Below are 11897 nucleotides of genomic sequence, written 5' to 3'. Positions count from 1 at the left end.
TTTTAAAAGTTATCATAGGCATTTATAAAAACATGGTTTGAAAACATTTTGGTTTTGGGTAAACCCCAGTCCCTATGATTATACACCTTGTACAGTCACTGCCTGGTGTTCCATGCTTTATGAACATATAAAATGAAGCCATGGTCCCTAATACTGCCTACTCCCATCCAAATCCCAAACAGCCTTGCACACTGCACTGGGATGCAAGATGAATAGATAGTGAAAAATGGTGTAAACCCCTCCTATTTATACCTGCAGTAGTCAGCATAGCTTAAGAGTCCAGAAATGAAAAAAGAAAAAAAAAAAAAAGATATTTATTATTGAGTTTGTTGACTTGCTAGGTGAATGGATCCACAAAGGACCACTTCAGCCGTGGTTCACATTTGCGATGAAGAACAAGAACAAAAACAGAAATAAAAATGCAATAATACAAATCCTAAGTACAAAGCACTCATGCAAAACAATGAAAATCAGCTGCAGTTGGTTGTCAGTGGCAAGCAGGACAGCACTTTAAAGTGACAGATCAAACTCAAAGACATCAGTAATTTAAGTCACTTTCCACTATGCTTTCACTTCTGTTATTCTTTTGAAGGACAGTGGCACCAAGCTGTTTTTCTCAGATTATATTCTAAGGGCAAAGACAAAAAAAAAAAAAAAAAAAAAGGGAGTCTCTTATTAAACAAGGTATGCTATTCCAAACATTAGGGTCAGTGACTGATAATTGCACTACAGTGAAGGTAATGTCTCAGAAAGGAAGAAGGAATGCTGGGTAGAGATACAAAACACAACTGATGTATACTTAAAATGTCAGTTGATCTGAGAGGGAGACCTCTGCAGTGTGTTAACTGTTAAGATTTCCTTTCCTGCAATCTGTAGGTCAGCAATTTATTCTTCCTTTCTAGTAAGTGTCCATGCCTCCTGCTGGTACACACTATAGTGTCATGCACCAGACAGAGAAAGTGCCCATCTCCGTAGTCTGTCAATATGATCCTTACCCACTAAACAAGCACAACATACAAGACAGAAGAAAACAGGATGCACAAACATTTTATTTACAGGGAACTCCAATTCCAGACACTGGGTGGAGGGGCTACACAAACAGAGGACAGAAGAAGAGTAGTAAGCATCCTCTGGAGAGCTCATCCACATAAAAATCAACCAATATGACGAGTGCACCTCTGTGGTATCAATATCCAGAAACTGCTGCAGTAGGATAATTCCAAAAAAAAAAACCCAGGCAGTACTATTATACTTTTTCAGTATTTGGAGATTGAGGGGGCCAAAATGCAATAACTCAAAGGTCCGACATAATACCAAAGTGCCAAAAATGTGCAACAGCAAGAGGGAAGGAGACTTGACTATGACTCAGGTGACTGGGAATCAATTAGCATCTCCAGCACTGAAGCCAAGCAGAGAGTTTGAGGAGTGAAGGGGTGTGACCCACTTGCCTCTCCCAAGTGGAAGGAAGAGTAGCAAATTCCCAAGGAACATATACAGAAGTGTGATTTCTCTTGTGGATACTGGGGAAACCACCTCCCATACTTCAGGGAAGGGCATGGAACAACTTGCTGGCAACTTCTTGTAGTAGTAAGGGAAGACCAATGCAGTCAGCCCATTTCAAGTCTCCCTTCCACTGCTTTGGGGAATATGTGCAGGGAGATAGCAAAAAAAAGAAACATACCTTGAACCACCCACAATTGATGATGGCCCTTCATGGCAGACTCTCACCCTCTGTGAAAAGGAAAAAAAAAATAGCCAAATGGCCAAGAGGAGGCTGATGAACAGAAGGCAGCAGTGGCAAAGAGAAAGATGCCAACTCCTGGAATCAAGGTCTAAGAAATAATGCTTAATGAAGATATGAAATAACAAAAGTAACTGCATCATATCTGCCTCCAAAAAAAAAAACTTGATGGCAATAAAGCCTCTGGCATCAGCATTTTTCAATAGGTGGATAGTCATCTGATATCAAACCTTAACACAGTTATGAATCCACTTAAGAAGGGTTTGCTTATAAATTGCTAACTCCTCCTACAAAGAGCTGATCAGTCTTTCTGAACTTATTTGTTCAGATAAAAACTGAGCTTGTGGTGCACATCCAGTATCTGAACCGCTCATTCTCACCTGGTGTTTTCCCTTGTAAAGAAAATGAGGTAAATGGATCAGTCTGGGCATATTTCTAGCAGCCATTTGGGAAGGAAGCATAATTAGTCCAAGGAACAATTCAATCTTGCAAATTACCTGATATTTTCTTTTTTATAATTAATAGCATGCAGAGCTATCAGGCACAAAGAAAAACATCTTACAAGAGATATAGACCAAGCCAGCAGGCTTCAAGGATGGGCAAGCCTATCAAATCATAAAATTCAAACATTGAGAAAAAGGATGATTCAGAACTAGGTGGACATGCACATTCCCTTTTAGGAACTGACAAGCTAGCGATGATCAACAGTATTCCTCCTCCACAACATGATGGGTAGAAAATGGCAAGGACATCAAACAATGGAATAATAGACCCATATCATACAAACAAACAGGTCAGAGTAACTTGCAAGACAGCACAAGATATTTACCACCAAGTGAAGAATCTCTTCCACTCATCAGAATATGTCTAAAGTGAAATGCTTCTGAGTGGCTTCAGTCACTTCTAAGATTCCTGCCAGAATGATAGGTAGAAATAAGGGATTTCAACAAGTAGCCATACCCTGACAATGGAGGTGGCTGCCACATCAGTTTGGAGTTGAAACTTCCATGGCTTCTAGAGAGAGTTTCCTATACTACCAGAGACCAAAGAGTGTGAAACCACATGTCTTGGTCAGTAAGGTTAAGTAACTAGGGCAGGAGTTGATCATCTCTGATTTTTATTTGAAATAGCAGAGTCAGACAGAAAACTGGAAAGGCAGAGAGGAATCTTCTATATTACAAAGGATATGGTCTTCATCTACTTCTCACTTTACTGAGCATAGCAAATTAGAAAAGGACCACATCTTCCTAACAGGTGAAAGTGCCAATTTCTGGGTATACAACTCCTACAAAACTTAAACCAGGCAGGATTCCTGAATACTCTGTTCCAGGAGAGGACTACAGATGCAGCTCAGATGTAATGAAGGAACCCGCCTTGACAGGTCAATGCCTAGTTTTGCTCTCTGCACCACTCAATTTATTGCATTTTTTTCTCAGAAGTTGGATGCGCATGTCTGGTGCCACGAGGTGGATTATGTAACATAACAGCTACACAAATGCAACTAACCTTAAGCCAAAATTAGTCAGCATGCTTCCTGTAAGTTGAGAGACAATGAAGACTTGACAACTACACTACTAAGATGTATTATATCAGAACATTACAAGAAAACTTCCAACAGCTGATGCTGAATGAAGGGGCCATCCCAGCATAGGAAGATGGTAAGATACCTGGGACTCATTAAAGAGAGTCTTCTCACAAGTCAATTAATATGCTAAAAACTTACCTGTCAAATCCAACACTGGGGACATTTTCTGATGAGTCAATGACTGGGTTAAATTCTGAACAAAGAAAAATCTTGAGGAGTGATGGAAAATAGGAAATGCACCCCGGGGATCACTTCTGTGGCTTTGATCGACGGGCACAGGAAAATAACTTTCTTGGGTGCCGTAAGCCAGAGAACCTTGTTGGCTAGGATTACTTAGGCCCTTGGGCCGATAGCCTTGCACCTGCCTATGAACCCATGAACGGTAAACCCACCAGAGTAAAAGCACCCACATAAAAACTCCAGGACCAAAATTCAGATGGCCGAGTCCTGTAGTTAAGGACATAGAGGTCTGATTCATGGAATCATAGTCAAAACAGTAACACTAAGATGTCCACTAGTGTACTCACTAATGTTGTTCTCAGCAGACAAGCAAGAGCTGCAATACACAAATGAGTTCTCCTAGCTCAAACAGTGCCTAGCCACAGCTTCTAAAAAACCTTACTCACTAAAAACAAAATCTGACAATTCATTTGTAACTCCCTCCCCCAACTGAGGGCTTCCAATCACCTCCAGAGATAAGCTATTCCTATGGATATTCTTTTCAAACTACTTCAGTTAGGTGACTTCCTGCCAAACTCCATAACATAACCACCCCCTACAACCTCCACAATGTCTCCCAATAGACTACTTCACTCCAGCTCCCCCAAACCAAATGCACTGTAGCGATCGCTCCTTATCAGTTCTTGCACCCAAACTTTGTCAATCCCTCCCCATCAACCAAGAGAGATCTCCTCTCTCCACTTTCAGAGTACAGCTCAAAATATACTTTCATCAAAAATCTGACTGCAAGGATTTTTCCATTGGATAAATGATTTCTCCAGCCACCATCTGTTCTCACCTGATGCTAATTCCAATATTTACTACTAAATTAATCCACATTTGTTTTTCACCTCTGTTAACATGTGCTCATTGTTTCAATTATCTGCTGAACTTGTATCTCCATGTTTGTGAATTAGTTCTGTTTCATTTTTGTGAATTTCTTCACCTATACTGTGCCTGCAAATTGTTTATGGTTATCAACGTACTGCCAAAGGTAAAGAACCTTAAATAAAAAATGTACAATGACCATTTGGAAATGGCACAGATGTTTGCAGTGAGAACTTTTTACCAGATACAGTACGAGCTGCTTCTACAGTGCAGTGGCCTTAGAATACAGCATTCTGCAAAGGGTGGTGATCCACCTGACAGGAAAAGCTAATGAAACTGAAAGTACACTTGGAAAACATTTGCTTAGTCAGGGCCTCCTCTTCCTTCCTCACAGCAAAGGAAATTAATGCTGGTTTTGCCATCCTAATCTCAAAATACCCACTTGTGGGAGTACCCAAGCTGAAAGTGCACATCCAGGATGTGAAGGGTTCTCTCTACCATGGTGTCAACATCAGGAAAAAGATGGAAATGAATGAATGTGTTCATGAATATTCAAGAACTGCATATTTGGATATGAAGGGTTCACTTTACCCTCTTTTGTTTTGTAATAAGGAAAATGGGGGGGGGGGGCTGAATGGATTAGTTCAAGGAAAATATACACACTTTGAATGAAGGAAATGTGGGTTTGCTTGTTTGCTTTATGTGACAACAGATTCCCTAGAATTGTTGATGGAGAAATAGAGAAGGTCAGAAGGAATTGCATGGTGTCTTTGTGGACTTGGAGAAAGCATATGATAGGGTGCCTAGAGAGGAGTTGTGGCATTGTATGAGGAAGTCAGGAGTGGCAGAGAAGTATGTAAGAGTGGTACAGGATACATATGAGGGTAGTGTGACGGTGATGAAGTCTGCAGTGGGAGTGACAGATGCATTTAAGGTGGAGGTGGGATTACATCAAGGATTAGATCTGAGCCCTTTCTTATTTGCAATGGTGATGGACAGGTTGACAGATGAGATCAGACAGGAGGCCCCATAGACTATGTTTGCAGATGACATTGTGATCTGTAGTGAGAGTACAGACCAGGCTGAGGAGACCCTGGAGAGGTGGAGATATGCTCTAGAGAGGAGAGGAATGAAGGTCAGCAAGGCAGATAGAATATGTGTGTGTGAATGCTAGGGAAGCTAGAGGAATGGTGAGGATGCTGGGTGTAGACCTGGCAAAGGTGGATGAGTTTAAGTACTTGGGATCAACAGTTCAGAGTAATGGTGATTGTGGGAGAGGTGAAGAAGAGTACAGGCAGGATGGAATGGGTGGAGAAGTGTGTCAGGAGTGATTTGTGACAGACGGGTACAAGTGAAAGGGAAGGTCTACAAGAGGGTAGTGAGACCAGCTATGTTGTATGGGTTGGAGACTGTGGCATTGACAAAAAGGTAGGAGTCAGAGCTGGAAGTGGCAGAGTTAAAGATGTTAAGAGTTGCACTGGATGTGACAAGGATGGACAGGATTAGGAATCAGTATATTAGGGGGTCAGCTCAGGTTGGATGGTTTGGAGACAAAGTCAGAGGCAATATTGCATTGCTTTGGACATGTGCTGAGGAGGGATGCTGGGTACATTGGGAAAAGGATGCGAAGGATGGAGCTGCCAGGTAAGAGGAAAAAAGGAAGGCCTAAGCTAAGGTTTATGGATGTGGCGAGAGGACATGCAGGTGGGTTGGTGTGACAGAGCAATATGCAGAGGACAGGAAGAAATGGAAACAGATGATATTTGTGGCGACCTCCAACGGGAACAGCCGAAAGAGAAGATAACAGATTCCCAAGAAAAAATTCTGTATGGTCTGGACCTGACACTACCCATATCAAGACAAAGAATGAAGCTGCTGCCTCAATAAAATGAGATGTGAGAGAGAAAGTGCATACATCTCCCGATATGGATGGCATTGTCTGATGATCTTTAGTCACTGGATATACACCCCTATACACGATACCAACATCCCTCAGCCCCTATACATGATACCAATGTCCCGGATGTGTCAGTGATTCAGAATGAGTGACAAGACTGTCCCTTTGACTTGAAATGCCAGCAATTCAATAATACAGATTTAGGGGTGAGAACAGTACAGCTGAAACAATTACCTGCTCAGAACAGAAGGGAGAGAACTGCAAGTCGCAGCAGGAAAAGGAGAAAAGTGTCAACTTAACTTACACAGATTCTATTTAAGTTGTGAATCTTTCAAAAAAAAAAAAAAAAAAAAAAGATGAAGTTATGTACCATAACATTCTGAGAAGTTCTATTTCATTTATCTTCAACTTGTGGTAATACGGATCCGTATCTGATCCGAGGTGGCAGTTTCACCAGCATCTGATCTGAGCTCCAAGCTCCTCCCCTTACCCATAATACCCCTTTATCTCCTTCCATCCCTTAGATCGAGTTTGCTGCACCATCCACAGAAGCCCAACCCAATAAGACCTTATCACAACAGTTTATAAATAAACCTACCAGTAAGAACAGGAGAGCCGCAGAGGTGCTCTCTCCCACCTACCAGAGTTTGTTTTTCTTTCGGCTTTTCCCGGTTAGGGGTCGCCACAGCAGAACTCTGGTCTGCTAATGACTGGCAGTCTATCTTTTTTATGGTGCCGAGGTGCCAGCCCGATGCCCAACCTTCAGCTAAGGCATGCCCATTCACGCATGTCTTTCGAAACCTACCAGAGTAATAAACCATAAGGTCAGGGGGAAGGTGGGAGGGACGGTTGAAGACAAAGTAGAACTACTCAGATGGAACGTTATGGTGAGTATATAACTTCTTTACCTGAAGCAGTTTACTTCATTTGCTCTTCAACCTGTGGGACAGAATCTCCAGCTACTAGACACCTGGGTGGCCCTCATGGAAGGATATTCCAGAGCACCACAGAGCCAAAGGATGCTCTCCCTCTAGATATCATGTCCAGCTTATAGTGAGAAATTAAGGTATGAGATGAGGACCAAGTAGCCGCAGAACAAATCATCTAGAGACACCCTGGCCCAAAAAGCTGCCGAAGCAGCCACAAATCTTGCTTTTTTCCCCACTTTCTGAAATTTAAAAAAAAAAGTTCAGTTACAGATTTGCTGTTCTGAACTGTTTGTAAGTTTCTTGGAGGCCATTGCTTGCTTGGGCTAAAGGGAAGTCTCTGTGTTCATCAGTGGCAGTGGTAAACACTGAACAGCCTGCCTGCCCCTGTGGGGGTGGTTACTGCCTAGAAACTGTAGTTTTATTGGCCATTTTGGGTCAATTCCAAACTCCTTGATCCCCCTCTCTTAAAACCTGATTGCCTCGTGGTTTTGGCGTCTTTTCAGACTTGTTGGCTGTTGGTGAAGCACCCACCAAGAGGAGAAAATGCTGCGAGAAGAAAGGAGCCACTTTTGAGATTAAGTATTTTTCTTCAGATTATCTGTTAAGATTTCTGCATTGCCACCTACTTTTTGGCATTTTCCAGCTTGCTAAACTTGATATCTGTATTAGAAACTGTATTTAGAACACATCTAGAGCCTGTTTACTGCATTTCCTGTGTTGCACTTATTTTAAAATCGTTTTTTTTCTTAAAACTTGCATTTTACCTGTCTCTGGCCTAGCACTCAAGTGTGGGGTCATTTATTGCACTGTTCTAACTTGTTGCTACTTGTGTATCTCTGCTATCTTTAAACAAAAGAAAAAAAAAAAATATATATCTTTTTTTTAAATTTCAGAAAGTGGGGAAAAAAGCAAGTTCAGTTACAGATTTGCTGTTCTGAACTGTTCACAAGTTTATTGGAGGCCATTGCTTGCTTGGGCTAAAGGGAAGTCTCTTTGTTCATCGGTGGCAGTGGTAAACACTGAACAGCCTGCCTGCCCCTGTGGGAGTGGTTACTGCCTAGAAACTGTAGTTTTATTGGCCATTTTGGGTCAATTCCAAACTCCTTGATCCCCCTCTCTTAAAACCCTCTCTTGTGCGTTTTTGCGCACAGTGCAGCATCGGGCAGCGCCGCTTAATCAGGTTTAAACTATTCCCGGCTCCACAAAGTCTGCTCTTGACTTTTTCCCTTAGAACTGTTCCAAATCACAAAATAAGCACTCTATTTTCCTTCTAAAACCCAGCAGTATCTAGGATAAGTGTCTTATAAGTAAGCACTAATAAACTAAAGCACTACACCCTCTTATACTCCCTTTAAGTACCCTATTGGTCCTTTTTGATCAAGTCATAAAGTAATTCCTTATACTATTCTGGCATGTCCAAAAGTCAGTTTCAGGTTTACTCTCCAGTCCAGTTGGTGAATTTGGGAATATTGAGGCAATGTTACAACTGCCTTATGTACACAGACCACCCTCTCCTCTTCCCAACAAGCTCAAATATATGTGAGAGATGCAACTATATAGCCAAACTGGAGGCTGAGCTCTCTCAACATAGTACTGGCATGGTCAGTCTGGAGGAGAAGGTAATCACACACACCATAAATCCAGTCTCACATAGACCTATCGCAACAGCAAACCAAACACATAAACACGCAAAAACATGCTCGGAGGCTCTAAATAAAAATCCGCCCAAGCAACAGAGACCTCCAAAGCAGACATCCAAGCAACTGCTACCCCACAACAATACCCACGTATCACAGAGTTCACAAAGTCAGTGTGCCACACAGTCACAGCTCTTAAGGCTAAACAACACACCTAATACACTTGTAATAGGTGACTCTATTGTCAGACGCACTGACGTCCCTCTCACCAGGCTGAACAAGGAGAAGGTCACTGTAAGCTGCCTGTCAGGTGCCAGGATCTGCCACATAACACAAGCACTCAGGTCACTCCAAAGCAAGTACAGATATGACTCGGTCATTATCCATGCTGGTGTGAATGACCTGAGACGTACCTCCCTGGATTACATGGAGAGAGACAGAGGAGCTCTCTGATCATGTGGTCCAGGCCGGTATGACCCTGACCTTGAGTAGCATCTTACCCTCACCAAGAATGATACCACAGTATAAAGACAAAATTATCAATTTCAACAATTGGCTTAAGTATTGGTGTCACTCAAAGGGGATCCAGTGTCTGTCAGCATGGGATGTTATGCTTGACAAGCCATGTTGCTTCGCTAGGGATGGCTTATACCCGTCACCCCTGGGTTTTCGAATACAGGCCAAGGTTCTTGCCACCCCCATAGTGCCATTTTAGGCAAGGCTCAAAAGACAAACCCATCTCCTTAGACAACACAAGGAAAAAGAAACTAAGGGTAATGCTGCTCACTGCCAGAAGTCTAAACCTCAAGATGCACGCACTCGAGGCTCTCCTCAGTATGGAGAATATCGATATCTGTGCAGTAACAGAAACCTGGTTCAAGGCTCCCGAGAGTACCCCAGCACTACCAGGCTATACCTCATACCATGCTTTTCAGCCCCAAAACTCGGACCGAACCACAAGAGGAGGGGGAGTATCCATATTCAAAGATACCCATACCTCCAGGCTAGTGGCACTGCATGAAGCATCTGAGACCATCAATGTGCAACTAACAGTGGGCAAAACTGCCTTCGTTTGTAGCCTGCTACAGACCACCCCTCCCAAACTCAGGAACCCCACTATGCTTTCCTGAAGACACTGGAGAATATGAAGGTCTCTCCAAACACCATTATATTGGGTGACTAACTACCCAAACAGACTGGGAGCACTACTCAAGCCCCATCACCCTAGCCCAACGGTTCCTAGAATTTATAAACTCAAATGCTATGGAACAAACTGGTCACCACTCCCGTAAGAGGGGAAAACATACTGGACCTGATCATCACCAACATGAGGACTCTGTTCCATACCAGAGGTATACCCCTCATTGGTAAGATCTGACCATAAATTAATCACTATGGACATCCATATCCCGTCCCCACCCCCAGCAAAGGAAACCACGGTCAAAAACTTCTCAGAAGCAAACTTCCCACTTCTCAAAACCGAGGTGGAATCCTTCAAAGCCCCAGGGCCAGTGGAAAATACAGCCCAAACCGCAGAATCCTTTACAAACACATTCTATGGATACCTACAGGCATGCATGGATCGTGCTATCCCACATAAAACCAAGACACACTCCTCCAAAGGCAGGAGACCGGTCTGGTGGACCCCAGCCATAACCCAGCCATAAATAAGCTGTACAACAGGAGGAGGAAGCTACTACATGATAGAGCAAAATCACTGAAAGGGAAGGCAACTCTTATCAGTACTAGCAAGAAACTACGATCCCTCATAAAATCATCTAAGGCTAGCTTCGAAAGAAAAATTGCACAAGACGCTAAAGCTAATCACAAGGCTTTCTTTAGTTATGTCAGAAACCTGGGTGGAAACTCCCAGATATGCTCTGAGTTAGTGCAAAATGACAAAAAATACACTGAACCCACAGACATTGCCAACATCCTGGCAGACAGGTTCAGTGCAAACCCCCCCCCACCCACCCAAACGAGCAAATGACTATCCCAAAAGAGTGTAGCCTCCCTGACATCACAGATGCACAGGTGAGAGCTGCCCTCTCCAAAGCAAAAAACACAGCATCAATGGGACCGGATGGTGTCCTGGGCTGCTTACATGAGCTCCAAGAAGAACTGAACCCTCACTTAAAATCACTGTTCAGTCTCAGCCTTACAACAGGATATGTACCCAAAGAATGGTGTACAGCAACAGTGGCCCCACTCCATAAAGGTGGTGCCACAACGGACCCCAGAAACTATCACCCTATAAGCCTAACTAGCCAGGTCTGCAAAGCTATGGAGTGTATCATCATGGAACTCATAAACAAAGACATTGGGAACCTCCAAACACTGGATCCTACCCAATTTGGCTTTAAGGGCAGATCTTGCCTCTTGAACCTGGTCAATTTCTTTGAAACAGTCACCAAGGCCATAGATGAAGGGAAGGTAGTCCACACAGCCTACCTTGACCTTGCAAAACCTTCAACACAATACCCCACTCAGGCATCATAAATAAGCTCACCAGCTTAAATATCAACCCCTATGTCACAAGATGGGTTGCAAACTGGCTTAGGGATAGAACCCACATGGTCAGAATTGCAGGTGCCATGTCAGACTCTAAACCAGTCCCACAAGGCTCAGTCCTGGGACCTCTCTTGTTCGGTATATATTTCTCCGTGGTACAGAAACACAGGAAGACTATGGCTGACAAAGTTTGCAGATGACTGCAAACTGGGGGCCATAATCGACTTGCCGGCTGACACAAGCATCCTCCAAAAAGGTCTCACAGAGATGGATAACTAGTGCCCGAGCCATGGCCTAAAGCTAAATGTCAAAAAGTGCACAGTCATCCCCCTTTGGGAAAAACAAAGTGCTCACAAATTACCACATAGGTGGTAATCCATTAAGTACGGAAGAAGTAATTAGGGATTTGGGGACCCAAGTACATTGCAATCTCTCCTTTGACAATCACATTGCCAAAGTGGTTAGAAAGACATTCTATATAGCCCACCTTATCACGAAGGGGTTCACATCTACATCAAGAGAGGTCATTGTGCCCCACTACTCATCACTC

The 11897-nt window shown here is 43.1% G+C and overlaps 1 protein-coding gene across 1 annotated transcript in view; it reads right to left on the bottom strand.

Annotated features, from left to right (window-relative positions):
* POLG2 (DNA polymerase gamma 2, accessory subunit) overlaps positions 1–11897 on the bottom strand; it is a gene marked incomplete in the record, with an annotated part of 565932 nt that overhangs the window by 213272 nt on the left and 340763 nt on the right.

The sequence above is a fragment of the Protopterus annectens genome, chromosome 8.part0, assembly GCF_019279795.1.
Source record: "Protopterus annectens isolate FY-2018-M chromosome 8.part0, PAN1.0, whole genome shotgun sequence".
Classification (NCBI taxonomy): Eukaryota; Metazoa; Chordata; order Ceratodontiformes; family Protopteridae; genus Protopterus; species Protopterus annectens.
The sequence above is the reverse complement of the archived record's forward strand: the minus strand, read 5'-3'. Positions and strand labels throughout refer to the sequence as shown.